Raw genomic sequence first — 15,000 nt, 5'->3', positions numbered from 1 at the left:
TAGGGTTAGGGTTAGGGTTAGGGTTAGGGTTGGGGTTGGGGTTAGGGTTAGGGTTAGGGTTACGGTTAAGATTAGGGTTAGGGTTAGGGTTAGGGTTAGGGTTAGGGTTAGGGTTAGCGTTAGGGCTAGGGTTAGGGTTAGGGTTAGGGTTAGGGTTACGGTTACGGTTACGGTTAGGGTTAGGGTTAGGGTTAGGGTTAGGGTTAGGGTTAGGGTTAGGGTTGGGGTTGGGGTTGGGGTTAGGGTTAGGGTTAGGGTTACGGTTAAGATTAGGGTTAGGGTTAGGGTTAGAGTTAGCGTTAGGGTTAGGGTTATGGTTAGGGTTAGGGTTAGGGTTAGGGTTAGGGTTAGGGTTAGGGTTAGGGTTAGGGTTAGGGTTAGGGTTAGGGTTAGGGTTAGGGTTAGGGTTAGGGTTTGGGTTAGGGTTAGGGTTAGTGTTACGGTTAGGGTTAGGGTTAGGGTTAGGGTTAGGGTTAGGGTTAAGGTTAGGGTTAGGGTTAGGGTTAGGGTTGGGGTTGGGGTTAGAGTTAGTTTTAGGGTTATGGTTAGTGTTAGGGTTAGGGTTAGGATTAGGATTGGGGCGAGGTTTAGGGTTAGGGTAAGGGTTAGGGTTGGGTTTAGGGTTAGGGTTAGGGTTAGGGTGAGGATTAGGGTTAGGGTTAGGGTTAGGGTTAGGGTTAGGGTTAGGGTTAGGGTTAGGGTTAGGGTTAGGGTTAGGATTAGGATTAGGGTTAGCGATGGGTTAGGGTTAGGGTTAGGGTTAGGGTTAGGGCTAGGGCTAGGGTTAGGGTTAGGGCTAGGGTTACGGTTACGGTTACGGTTACGGTTAGGGGTAGGTTTAGCGTTTCGGTTAGGGTTAGGGTTAGGATTGTTCTTAGGGTTAGGGATTAGGGTTAGGGTTAGGGATATGGTTATGGTTAGGGTTAGGGTTAGGGTTAGGGTTAGGGTTAGGGTTGGGGTTGGGGTTAGGATTTGGGTTTGGGTTAGGGTTAGTTTTAGTGTTAGGGTTAGGGTTAGGGTTAAGGTTAGGGTTAGGGTTAGGGTTAGGGTTAGGGTTAGGGTTAGGGTTGGGGTTAGAGTTAGGTTTAGGGTTATGGTTAGTGTTAGGGTTAGGATTAGGATTGGGGCAAGGGTTAGGGTTAGGGTTAGGGTAAGGGTTAGTGTTGGCGTTAGGGTTAGGGTTAGGGTTAGGGTGAGGATTAGGTTTAGGGTTAGGGTTAGGTTTAGGTTTAGGATTAGGGTTAGCGATGGGTTAGGGTTAGGGTTAGGGTTAGGGTTAGGGTTAGGGTTAGGGTTAGGGTTAGGGTTAGGGTTAGGGTTAGGGCTAGGGTTACGGTTACGGTTACGGTTAGGGGTAGGTTTAGCGTTTCGGTTAGGGTTAGGGTTAGGATTGTTGTTAGGGTTAGGGTTAGAGTTAGGGTTAGGGTTAGGGTTAGGGTTAGGGTTAGGGTTAGGGTTAGGGTTAGGGTTGGGGTTGGGGTTGGGGTTAGGGTTAGGGTTAGGGTTAGGGTTAGGGTTAGGGTTAGGGTTAGGGTTACGGTTAAGATTAGGGTTAGGGTTAGGGTTAGGGTTAGGGTTAGGGTTAGGGTTAGGGTTAGGGTTAGGGTTAGGGTTAGGGTTAGGGTTAGGGTTAGAGTTAGGGTTAGGGTTAGGGTTAGAGTTAGGGATAGGGTTGGGGTTGGGGTTAGAGTTAGTTTTAGGGTTATGGTTAGTGTTAGGGTTAGGGTTAGGATTAGGATTGGGGCGAGGGTTAGGGTTAGGGTAAGGGTTAGGGTTGGGGTTAGGGTTAGGGTTAGGGTTAGGGTTAGGGTTAGGGTTAGGGTGAGGATTCGGGTTAGGGTTAGGGTTAGGGTTAGGGTTAGGGTTAGGATTAGGATTAGGATTAGGGTTAGCGATGGGTTAGGGTTAGGGTTAGGGTTAGGGTTAGGGTTAGGGTTAGGGTTAGGGTTAGGGTTAGGGTTAGGGTTAGGGTTAGGGTTAGGGTTAGGGTTAGGGTTAGGGTTAGTGTTACGGTTAGGGTTAGGGTTAAGGTTAGGATTGGGCTTAGGGTTAGGGTTAGGGTTATGGTTAGGGTTACTGTCAGGGGTTCAGGAGCAGAGGCGAGGGCAAGGGAGGAAACAGAGAGCGAGGGGGAGGAGGCAGAAGAAAGGATGAGTGACGACGACGACCCGAGATCTCCGAGTCTGTCCAGTGAATCAGAAGATTCACAAAGAGGAGCACCAGTGGCAAGGGCAAGGGGGGAGACTAGGGGGACACCCCAGGAAGAAAGAGCCAGAGGGGACTCAGAGGGGAGCAGTTGGAGATCGGGACCTACGTCACCGCCAGAGAGTAGGGAAGAGGAAGAGCGCCTGGGAACTAGCGCTGGCAGCTCACAACAGGAGGGAGGGCACGAGTCAGGAGTGGCCACACCTTCATCGGGGAGCGAAGTGACGGTTAGACGGAAAGTGGAAGGTTGGGCGCGCGCGCCAAGTTCAAATGCACAGGAAGGTGGCGCAGTAGGCAGCCCGGAAAGAGAGCCAGGTCCTAAAGCCCGGCGCAAGGAGACAGGGGAGTCAGGGGGGTCAGCGTCAGAAGAATCCCGGAAGGGAGAGACCCAGGGGGGCAGAGGGACCCAGAGGAGAACTGTCAGGCGGAAAAGGTGGAGCAGGGCTAGGATATTAAGTTGGTGCGCAAGGGGCGGAGACTCAGAAGGAGCTTCGCCGACCTAAGCATAAGGCGTAGGGTTGCACGCAGCAGCTCAAGAATGGAGACTGTAACTCAATAAAGACTTTTAATCAACAACCGCTGGCTAGCGTGATCCTCTGTGAGCTAGGATCTGGAAGTAACCCTGACAGTAAGCTCCTTCTCTTCAAATTGTGGACATCCACGACCTCGCGGAGAGGAGGGAAAGCGGGTGCCTACAAGAAAGCTCACGAACGGTAGACAATATGACGGCCGAACAGCAAATAACGGAACTCAGAGACGCGGTGTCAGAGCTGCCACCCAGTCCCAGCTCACATAGGACCAAGTCCGCCAGCGTTCACTTTATAAGAGTCTTTATTAAGTTACAGGTTTCATTTCCGAACTGCAGCGTGCAGCTCTACACCTTCTGCCCTAGGTCGGCGAAGACCCGTCTGAGTCCCCGCCTCTTGCACACCAGCTTAATACCCTAGCCTTGCTCCACCTCCTTCGCCTCTCCCTACGTCTCTGGGTCCTTCTGCCCCCCTGGGCCTCCTCCCTTCTACTCTCCTCTGACGCTGACCCCCCTGATCCTTCTGCCTCCTTGCGGCGGGCTTTAGGACCTGGCTCACTCTCCGGGCTGCTTACTGCTCCAGCTTCCGCTGCATTTGAACTTGGCGCGCGCGCCCAACTCTCTACTTTCCTCTTAACCGTTGCCTCGCTCTCTGAGGAGGGCGTGACCACCCCTGACTCGTGCCCTCCCTCCTGCTGACAGCCTCCGGAACCCGATGCCTGGCTACCTTCCTCCCTGCTGCTCTCAGTCTTGAGCGTGGGTCCCGACTTCCAGCTGCTGCCGCCCTCAGTTATGAGCGTGGGTCCCGACTTCCAGCTGCTACTCTCTGAATCTCCTCTGTTCCCTTCCTCCTGGGGTGTCCCCCCGGATCCCCCCCTTGCTCTGCTCACTGGGGCTCCCTTTTGGGAGTCCTCTGACTCACTGCTTAGGCTTGGAGATCTCGGGTCGTCATCATCACTCATTTTCCCTTCGGATTCCTCCCCCTCGCTCTCTGCTTCCTCCCTTCTCTGCGTCTCTGCTCCTGAACCCCTGACATCCATCCCCCCCTCGAAGCCCCCCCTTCCCCCCTCCCCGCTTTCAGGTGTGGGTGCTGGGTGCTCCATCATCACGGGAGGGAATGCTGGATACAGTTCGCTCCCCGTGGTTGGCCGCCAACTGAAGACCTCCGAGTCTTCCTCCTCGCGGTCGCCGACGTTGACCTGTTCCGCTTCCATCTCTGTACCGCCGTGCTCGAACCCAAGGTCCTCCCCGAACACGTCCATGTCAGTCTCTGCGTCGGTCGCTCGACCTGGCATCTCCAGCCACTTCCGGCGCCATTGCTCCTCCGGTCGATCGTCCCACCAATACGAGGTGTCTGACGCCGAACCCGCCGGCGATCCTTCTGGGGAACGGGTGCTCAGTGCGGGTTCCCCGTCCGAGTTGAATCCATGGAACGTGCTGGAAGAAAGTGTGGGCGTGAACAGCCAGTCGTCGAAGAAGCTCGCTGGCATGGGTCTGTGTGGGAAAAGGGCATGAAACTCGTCCTTGAGCAGGGGTTCCTCCAAAGCGTAGTCTGGCACCCAGCTATTGGCGCTGGCCCGGGTGCCCTCTCTGGCTAGGAGGTATTCGACTCCCTCTTCCCCCCATCTGGAGTCCAAAATCTCCGTGACCTCGTTGATGGGGTCTTGCTGCGTCACCCCTCGCGTCCCCGTCCGCTCCCGGAACGGACTCGGTGCCGTCCCTGGCTCCTGGAATCTGTGAGGTGCCTTGTAGGGAGTGAGCACCGACCTGTGGAACACCGGATGCATTCTGGAACCCTCCGGCAGCGCCAGTCGGAAGGCTACCGGGTTGATCTGTGCTTCGACTTGGTACGGACCAATTTGCTTGTGCCCCAACTTCTTCTTGGCTAGTGACCTGGTCGGCACTGCGTGGGCTGCCAACCAGACCCAGTCTCCCACTTGGATCTCTTCGCCAACCCGCCTGTGCTTGTCAGCTTGCACCTTGTAGGCGTGCTTAGCCAGCTCCAGCTGCCGTCTGAGTTGATCGTGTACCGCCTGCAACTCTGACGCGAACGCGTCCGCCGTCTGTGGTTCTCCGTCCCCCACTCTCTCCCGTCCCGGGAAGGTTCTGGGATTCCTCCCATTGTTGGCGAAGAACGGCGTCACCCCTGTGGACACGTGCTCCGTGTTGTTGTAAGCGAACTCGGCGAGCGGCAGGTAATCCACCCAGGTCGCAGGTTGTTGATTGGCATAGCATCTCAGGTACTGCTGCATGATGGCATTGACCCTCTCTGCTTGCCCGTTGGTCTGCGGGTGTCTTGCTGATGCCAGATCGACCTTGACATTTAGAAAACTCATCAGCTTCTGCCAGAAATTCGAGACGAACTGGCGCCCGCGGTCGGACAGGATAGACCGCGGCAGACCATGCACTTTGAACACGTGATCTATGAACAGTTTGGCGGTTTGTTCCGCCGTGGCCACCTTCGCACACGGAATGAAATGTGCCATCTTGGTGAACAAGTCCACCACCACTAGTACAGCTGTCTTGCCTCTCGAGCTGGGTAGATCCGTAACAAAGTCCAGGGCCACTCTCTCCCACGGTTCAAACGACGTTTGCAGCGGTTCCAGCAGTCCCGCCGGTGGTTTGTGCACCGGTTTGGCCCTCTGGCAGGTGTCGCACCTCGCAACGTAGTCCGCGACTTCCCCTCTCAGTCTGGGCCACCAAAAGTCCCTTGCGACTAATTCCACCGTTTTTTCCGTGCCAAAGTGCCTGGCCGTGGGTGCGTCGTGCAGCTGCTGCAGTACCCTGGCGCGAAGTTCGTCTCCCGGCACGTAGATGGCCCCTTTACGTAAGAGCAAGCCGTCTCGTATCTGGAACTCGTCGCCGTTCGCCGTGCCCTTGTGCACCTCTGCCATCTTCGCCTGCGCGAAGGAGTCGTCCTGCAACGCCCGCCGCACCGCATCCAGGTCTACTGTGGCTGAAGCGCACGCCCACGCTGTTGGCGCGAAGATGTGCATGGCTGCCGCTGGCGTCGCCTCTTCGAGGTATTGCGGTTTGCGGGACAGTGCATCCGCCATGACGTTGGTGTCGCCTGGGACGTACTCTATTCGGAAATTGAAGTCAGCAAAGAACTCCGCCCAACGTATCTGCCTCTGGTTCAGGAACTGAGCCGTGCGCCAGTGCTCCAGATTCTTGTGATCCGTGCAGACCTGCACCGTGTGCTTGGCGCCGATCAGGAAGTGCCTCCACGCCTTGAAAGCTGCATGAATGGCCAGCAACTCCCTGTCCCAGATGGTGTAGTTCTGCTCCGACTTGCTGAGCTTTCTGGAGTAGAACGCTCCCGGCCTCCAGACCCCCTGTGGGTCCCTTTGCAGCAGGACAGCTCCCACTGCTCTATCGGACGCGTCTGTCTCTACCCGCATCGGTCTGCTGGGGTCGATATGCAGCAGTTGCTCTTCCGACGCGAAGAGACGCTTGAGTGCCTGAAAGGACTGCTCCGCCTGCTCCGTCCAGATGAATTTCTTTTTCTTGGAGCTTAGCGTGTCCGTAATGGCCGCCGTCTGCATCGCGAACCCCTTGATAAACTTGCGATAGAAGTTGGCGAAGCCGACAAACCGCTGGACCTCCTTCCGATTGCGCGGGCTCTTCCAATCCAACACCGCACGAACCTTGGCGCTGTCCATGGCTAGCCCCTTGTCCGACAACTTGTAACCCAAGAAATCCACCTCCGTCGTGTCGAACTGGCACTTCTCCAGTTTGGCGTACAGTCTATGCTGCTGCAGCCTCTTCAGCACCTCCCGAACATCTTGGTCATGGGCTTGCTGCGAGTCGGAGAATATCAGGATGTCATCCAGAAAGCAGACGCACTTCTTGTAAAGGAGTCCCGCCAACACATGATGCATGAAAGCTTGGAAACAGTGAGAACCGTTTTGCAATCCAAACGGCATCACTCTGTATTCGTAGGTGCCCAGAGGCGTGAACATGGCTGTCTTCCACTCATCGCCCTCCCTCATGCGGATGAGATTGTACGCACCTCGCAGGTCCAACTTGGTGAACACGCGTCCCTTGCGCACCGTCGCTAGTAGGTCGTCAATCCTGGGCATGGGGAAATCAGAAGGCTTGGTCATCTTGTTTAAGAGGCGAAAATCCACCACCAGTCTTTTTTGGGGCGTGTCTTTCTTCTTCACGAAGAAAACAGGACTGCCCCCTACTGCCCTGGACTCCCGGATGAAACCGCGCTGCAAATTGTGATCTATGAACTGTTTGAGTTCCTGCAATTCGTCCTCAGACATGGAATACAGCTTCCCTTTCGGCAGCGTCGCCCCTGGTAGGAGGTCAATCTTGCAGTCATATTGCCTGTGCGGTGGTAGCTTGTCAGCCTCTTTCTCGCAGAAGACCTCCAGAAAGTCTGCGTATTTGTGGGGGACTGCTTGCAACGTTCCCAACTGCAGTTGTGATTCCTCCTCCTCTCCCTCCTGTCTGGGCAGGATGCAGTGTTCTGCGCAATAAGAGGAGCCGAAGATCAGCTGTCTCTGGTACCAAGCCAGTGTCGGACTGTGCCTGTCCAGCCAACTCATGCCCAACACAATGGGCGTGTCCGACAGTTGGGTGACATTAAAACTGATGACTTCCCTGTGGTTGCCAAGGCGCATCACCATCGGTGGCGTTTGCTTCACCACCTGCCCCCCTAGCAACTCTCTGCCATCCACTGTGACGACTTGCAGGGGCAGAGTGGCAGGCAGTAGCTGTATAGCGTGCTGCTCCACAAAATCCTGCGCTATAAAGTCTGCGTTGCTTCCAGAATCCACAGAAAGCGGCACTTCGATAGTGACGCCATCGGGTAGCTGGAGAGACGCTGTGAGCTGCACTACTGGTTTGGGTGGGAGGGGGTCCGTGGGTTGCAAGATCGCTGGGGACTGCTTCACTGATGCGTCTGGCTGGGCCCCAGTGCCTCTGTCTCCAGCCAGACATCGTCGTTTCCCTGCTGTGGTTCTCCTTGCTGCGTTGCTGCAGTCACCATTGCTGAGGCTGCAGTGTGCTTGTGGAGCCTCCGGGGACACTCTTTCGCCAAATGGCCTGGATCCTCGCAGATGTAACACTTCCTGTTCCCTCTAGGAGGCTTCGCTTTCACTGCTGTCGGTGCTTGGGCTCTGGCTGCTGACTGAGCCCTTGCACCTCCAACCTCCATCGGTTCCCCTCCCCCTCCAGGCGGAGGTGTGGATTGCGCACGCGCTGCTTCTCTTGGAACGAAAGAGAAACTTCTCGCAGCTTCGCGCCCTCCACGTCCTTCATCTCTGCACCATGGACGTTCTTCCAGCCTCACCCCCACAGTCAGCGCCCTTTGGACCACCTCCTGCGTGCTTCGGGGCCTCTCCCCCCTTGCAATTTCATCCTTGACCGCAGAGCTTAGACCCTCCCAGAACAGGTCTCTGACAGGGGGCGAATCCCGGTCCCACTCTAAGGCACTGACCAGCGCAAAAAAGCGGGCGTGGTACTGCCGGACGCTTGCCCTCCCTTGTTTTAGTCCATGAATCTCCCGTCGGGCAAGATCCACATCAATAGTAGACAAAAAACACGCATCCATCGCTTTGATAAAGGCATCTGCATTCTGAAGCGCCGGATCTTTATCCCTCCACAAATTGCGTAGCCACGCTTTAGCATCCCCATGCAAATGGGATAGTATGAACCCCACTTTCTCTTCCTCATCTCTAAAGTCTTTTGCCAGCAGTTGCAGTGCGCACATTACGTCTGCTCGAAAATTGGGGTACTGTTGTAAATTCCCATCGAAGTGAGCCACAAGCCCTCCTGCTCTCCGTGCCAACCCAACCCCCTCCGGTCTGGGTCCTGGCTGCCCGTGTTTAACCCATGCTTCAAACCTGGCGTGGAGATCTCTGTAGGCGGCTGCCGCATCCTCCTCCCTCTTCTTGGATGCCAGTACCTCCGCGTTCAATTGGGTAACTGCCTGTTGCAGCGCTGCAACTGTCTCTGCTTCCGTCATCTCTGCTAACCGTCGTGAGCTTGCTCCCAAACACCGATCCCCTCCTCCAGCTGCCTCTCTCTCCGCTGCGAGATATCAGGTGTCCGAAGCTTTTGAGAGACGGGTCTTACTGTCAGAGCTGCCACCCAGTCCCAGCTCACATAGGACCAAGTCCGCCAGCGTTCACTTTATAAGAGTCTTTATTAAGTTACAGGTTTCATTTCCGAACTGCAGCGTGCAGCTCTACACCTTCTGCCCTAGGTCGGCGAAGACCCGTCTGAGTCCCCGCCTCTTGCACACCAGCTTAATACCCTAGCCTTGCTCCACCTCCTTCGCCTCTCCCTACGTCTCTGGGTCCTTCTGCCCCCCTGGGCCTCCTCCCTTCTACTCTCCTCTGACGCTGACCCCCCTGATCCTTCTGCCTCCTTGCGGCGGGCTTTAGGACCTGGCTCACTCTCCGGGCTGCTTACTGCTCCAGCTTCCGCTGCATTTGAACTTGGCGCGCGCGCCCAACTCTCTACTTTCCTCTTAACCGTTGCCTCGCTCTCTGAGGAGGGCGTGACCACCCCTGACTCGTGCCCTCCCTCCTGCTGACAGCCTCCGGAACCCGATGCCTGGCTACCTTCCTCCCTGCTGCTCTCAGTCTTGAGCGTGGGTCCCGACTTCCAGCTGCTGCCGCCCTCAGTTATGAGCGTGGGTCCCGACTTCCAGCTGCTACTCTCTGAATCTCCTCTGTTCCCTTCCTCCTGGGGTGTCCCCCCGGATCCCCCCCTTGCTCTGCTCACTGGGGCTCCCTTTTGGGAGTCCTCTGACTCACTGCTTAGGCTTGGAGATCTCGGGTCGTCATCATCACTCATTTTCCCTTCGGATTCCTCCCCCTCGCTCTCTGCTTCCTCCCTTCTCTGCGTCTCTGCTCCTGAACCCCTGACACGCGGTTTCACGACTGACTGCCGAGGCGGTGGCGTCCAGGAAGAGAGAGGAGGATGCAGCGGCCGCCTACAGGGATCTCCAGGTCAGGTTGGACGTGCTTACGAAGCAGGGGCAACAGACACCCAAATCAGAGGGGATTGGGTTGGCGAGACGCACAGGCAGTCTGGTCTCGCACTTCGATGGGAATTTGCAACAGTACCCCAATTTTAGAGCAGACGTAATGTGTGCACTACAACTACTGCACAAAGACTTTAGAGATGAACAAGAGAAAGTGGGGTTCATCATGTCCCATTTGCATGGAGACGCTAAAGCATGGCTGCGCAATTTGTGGAGGGATAAGGATCCTGCGCTCCAAAATGCGGACGCCTTTATTAAAGCGATGGATGGCTGTTTTTTATCAAGCATTGACGTGGATCTTGCCCGAAGGGAGGTGCACGGACTAAGACAAGGGAGGGCCAGCGTACGGCAATATCATGCCCGCTTTTTCGCTTTGGTCAGTGCCCTGGAATGGGACAGAGATTCGGCTCCCGTCAGAGACCTTTTTTGGGAGGGCTTGAACAGCTCGGTGAAAGATGAGATTGCGAGGGGGGAGAGACCCCGGACCACGCAGGAGATCGTTCAGAGGGCGCTGGCGGTGGGAGTGCGGCTGGAAGAACGTCCGTGGAGCAGGGACGAAGGGCGCAGCGGGCGCGAACCAGCCAGGGGCTCCTCCTTCCTTCCCAGAGAAGCAGCGCGTGCGCAATCCACGCCCCCAACAGGGGGAGGGGTGGAACCGATGGAGGTTGGGAGTGCAAGGGCTCAGTCAGCAGCCAGAGCCCTAGCACCGGCAGCAGTGAAAGCGAAGCCTCCTAGAGGGAACAGGAAGTGTTACATCTGTGAGGATCCAGGCCATTTGGCGAAAGAGTGTCCCCGGAGGCTCCACAAGCACACTGCAGCCTCAGCAATGGTGACTGCAGCAACGCAGCAAGGAGAACCACAGCAGGGAAACGACGATGTCTGGCTGGAAGAGGAGGCACTGGGGCCCAGCCAGACGTGTCAGTGAAGCAGTCCCCAGAGATTTTACCGCCCATGGACCCCCTCCCGCCCAAGCCAGTAGTGAGGCTCACCGCATCGCTCCAGCTACCCAATGGAATCACCATGGACGTGCCAATCACCGTCGACTCGGGAAGCAATGCAGACTTCATAGGGCAGGACTTTGTCGACCGGCACGCTATACAGTTGCTGCCTGCCACGCTGCCCCTGCAGGTTGTCACGGTGGATGGCAGGGAGCTGTTAGGGGGGCAAGTGGTGAAGCAGACGCCACCTATGGTGCTGCGGCTTGGAAATCACAAGGAGATTATCAGCTTCAACGTCACTCAACTCTCAGACACGCCTATTGTATTGGGCATGAGTTGGCTGGACAGGCACAGCCCGACGCTGGCTTGGTACCAGAGGCAGCTGACCTTCGGCTCTTCCTTTTGTGCTGAACACTGCATCATGCCCCAGCAAGAAGGGGAGCAAGAGGAGTCACAGCTGCTGCTCGGCACGCTGCAAGCGATTCCCCACAAGTACGCAGAATTTTTGGAGGTTTTCTGCGAGAAGGAGGCAGACAAGCTACCCCCCCACAGACCATATGACTGCAAGATTGACCTGCTGCCGGGGGCGGCACTGCCCAAAGGGAAGCTGTATTCCATGTCTGAAGACGAACTGCAGGAACTCAAGGAGTTCATTGATCATAATTTGAAACGCGGTTTCATCCGAGAGTCCCAGGCAGCGGGGGGCAGTCCTGTATTCTTTGTGAAGAAGCGAGACACGCCCCAGAAAAGGCTCGTGGTGGACTACCGCATTTTGAACAGTGTCACCAAGCCGTCGGACTTCCCCATGCCCCGAATCGACGACCTCCTCGCGAAAGTACGCAAGGGCAGCGTGTTCACCAAGTTGGACCTGCGAGGGGCGTACAACCTGATTCGCATGCGGGAAGGAGATGAGTGGAAGACAGCCATGTTCACACCCCTGGGCACCTACGAATATAGAGTTATGCCTTTTGGATTGCAAAATGGCTCCCACGTTTTTCAAGCTTTCATGCATCACGTGTTGGCAGGGCTCCTCTACAAGACGTGCGTCTGTTTCTTGGATGACATCCTGATCTTTTCGGAATCGCAGCAGGAGCATGACAGACACGTCAGGGAAGTGCTGAGCAGGCTCCAGCAACATAGGCTTTACGCCAAGCTGGAGAAGTGCCAATTCGACGTGACGGAGGTGGATTTCCTGGGATACAGGTTGTCTGACAAGGGGCTCGCCATGGACAGCGCCAAGGTTCGAGCGGTGTTGGATTGGAAAAGCCCACGCAACCGGAAGGAGGTCCAACGATTTGTCGGCTTCGCGAACTTCTATCGCAAGTTCATCAAAGGCTTCGCTATGCAGACTGCAGCCATTACAGACACGCTCAGTTCCAAGAAAAAGAAGTTCATCTGGACAGCGCAGGCGGAGCAGTCCTTTCAGGCACTCAAGCGTCTTTTCGCCTCGGAGGAACAGCTGCTTCATGTCGATCCTAGCAGGCCGATGAGAGTTGAAACAGACGCCTCGGACAGGGCCGTCGGAGCAGTCCTGCTGCAGAAGGACCCGCAGGGGGTTTGGAGGCCCGGAGCGTTTTACTCCAGGAAGCTCAGCAAGTCCGAACAGAATTACACCATCTGGGACAGGGAGTTGCTGGCTATTCATGCAGCGTTCAAAGCATGGAGGCACTTCCTGATTGGAGCCAAGCACACGGTGCAGGTCTGCACGGACCACAAGAATCTGGAGCACTGGCGCACGGCACAGTTCCTGAAGCAGAGGCAGATACGTTGGGCTGAGTTCTTTGCGAACTTCGACTTCCGGATAGAGTATGTCCCGGGGGACACCAACATCATGGCGGACGCGCTATCCCGTAAGCCACAGTATCTGGAGGACGCCACGCCAGCGGCCGCCATGCACATCTTCGCGCCAACAGTGTGGGCGTGCGCTGCGGCGACAGTGGACCTGGAGGCGGTGCGACAAGCGTTGCAGAATGACTCTTTCGCGCAAGCAAAGATGGCTGAGATGCGAAGGGGCACGGCAGCGACCAACGGGTTCCAGCTGAGAGATGGATTGCTCATCCGCAAAGGGGCCATCTACGTGCCGGGAGACGAACTTCGCGCCAAGGTACTGCATCAGCTGCACGACGCGCCCACTGCCGGGCACTTTGGCAAGGAGAAGACGGTGGAATTAGTCGCCAGGGATTTCTGGTGGCCCGGAATGAGAGGGGAGGTCGCGGACTACGTGGCGAGGTGCGACACCTGCCAGAGGGCCAAACCAGTGCACAGACCGCCGGCCGGACTGTTGGAACCGCTGCAAACTCCGGTCGAGCCATGGGAGAGAGTCGCCCTGGACTTCGTCACGGATCTACCCAGCTCGAGGGGCAAGACGGCCGTGCTGGTGGTGGTGGACTTGTTCTCCAAGATGGCGCATTTCATCCCGTGTGCGAAGGTGGCCACGGCGGAACAAACCGCCAAACTGTTCATAGACCACGTGTTCAAGGTTCACGGTCTGCCACGGTCTATTCTGTCCGACCGCGGACGGCAGTTCATCTCGAACTTCTGGCAGAAGCTGATGGGCTTCCTAAACGTCAAGATCAACCTGGCGTCGGCGAGACACCCGCAGACCAACGGGCAAGCGGAGCGGGTCAATGCCATCATGCAGCAGTACCTGAGATGCTATGCGAATCAACAGCCTGCGACGTGGGTGGATTACCTGCCGCTCGCCGAGTTCGCCTACAACAACACGAAGCACGTGTCCACGGGGGTCACGCCGTTCTTCGCCAACAACGGGAGGCACCCCAGAACCTTCCCGGGACTGGAAAGACTGGTGGAGGGGGAGCCGCAGACAGCAGATGCGTTCGCGTCGGAGTTGCAAGAGGTTCACGATCAGCTGCGGCGGCACCTGGAGCTGGCCAAACACGCATACAAGGTGCAGGCAGACAAACACAGAAGGGTTGGCGAAGAGATCCATGTGGGAGACTGGGTCTGGTTAGCAGCCCACGCAGTGCCGGCCAGGTCGTTGGCCAAGAAGAAACTAGGGCATAAGCAACTGGGGCCCTACCAAGTCGAAGAGCAGGTCAACCCGGTGGCTTTCAGGCTGGCGCTTCCGGAGGGTTCCAGAATGCATCCGGTGTTCCACAGATCGGTGCTCACTCCCTACAAGGCACCGCACAGGTTTCAGGAACCCGGCACGGCGCCGAGTCCGCTCCGAGAGGGAACCAGGCAACGGGGAGTGGCACAGGAGGTGCGCCTCAACGAAGTCACGGAGATTTTGGACTCCAGATGGGGGGAAGAGGGGGTAGAATACCTTCTCGCTAAGGAGGGCACCCCGGCCAATGCCAACAGCTGGGTGCCGGGCTACGCTCTAGATGAACCTCTGCTCAAGGAAGAGTTTCATGCCCTCTTTCCCCATAGGCCAATGCCGGCGGACTTTTTCGACGACTGGCTTTTCACGCCCACGCTTTCAGCCAGCACGTTCCGGGGGTTCGACTCGGATGAGGAACCGACACGAGACGCCCGTTCCCCGGAGGGGTCACCCTCGGGATCTGCCTCAGAACCCTCGTATTGGTGGGATGATCGACCAGAGGAGCAGTGGCGCAGGAAGTGGCTGGAGGGTCCAGGACGAGCTACGCCTACAGAAGGAAGCGAGGGAGAGACCGACATGGACTTTTTCGGGGACAACCAGGGTCTCGAGCACGGCGGCACGGAGATGGAAGCAGAGGTGACCGTCGTTGACGAGAGCAGGGAGGAAGAACCGGGAGTCTGCGGATAGAGGCCGGCCACGGGAAGCGAACTGTACCCGACATTCGTCCCTTTGACACTGCAGCACCCAGTTCCCGCACCGGAGGGAGGGGAGGGGGGAAGGGGGGGCTTTGAGGGGGGGATGGATGTCAGGGGTTCAGGAGCAGAGGCGAGGGCAAGGGAGGAAACAGAGAGCGAGGGGGAGGAGGCAGAAGAAAGGATGAGTGACGACGACGACCCGAGATCTCCGAGTCTGTCCAGTGAATCAGAAGATTCACAAAGAGGAGCACCAGTGGCAAGGGCAAGGGGGGAGACTAGGGGGACACCCCAGGAAGAAAGAGCCAGAGGGGACTCAGAGGGGAGCAGTTGGAGATCGGGACCTACGTCACCGCCAGAGAGTAGGGAAGAGGAAGAGCGCCTGGGAACTAGCGCTGGCAGCTCACAACAGGAGGGAGGGCACGAGTCAGGAGTGGCCACACCTTCATCGGGGAGCGAAGTGACGGTTAGACGGAAAGTGGAAGGTTGGGCGCGCGCGCCAAGTTCAAATGCACAGGAAGGTGGCGCAGTAGGCAGCCCGGAAAGAGAGCCAAGTCCTAAAGCCCGGCGCA

This window comes from Podarcis vaucheri (assembly GCF_965113315.1).
Source record: "Podarcis vaucheri genome assembly, chromosome: W".
Taxonomy (NCBI): domain Eukaryota; kingdom Metazoa; phylum Chordata; class Lepidosauria; order Squamata; family Lacertidae; genus Podarcis; species Podarcis vaucheri.
This window is presented reverse-complemented; position numbering follows the sequence as displayed.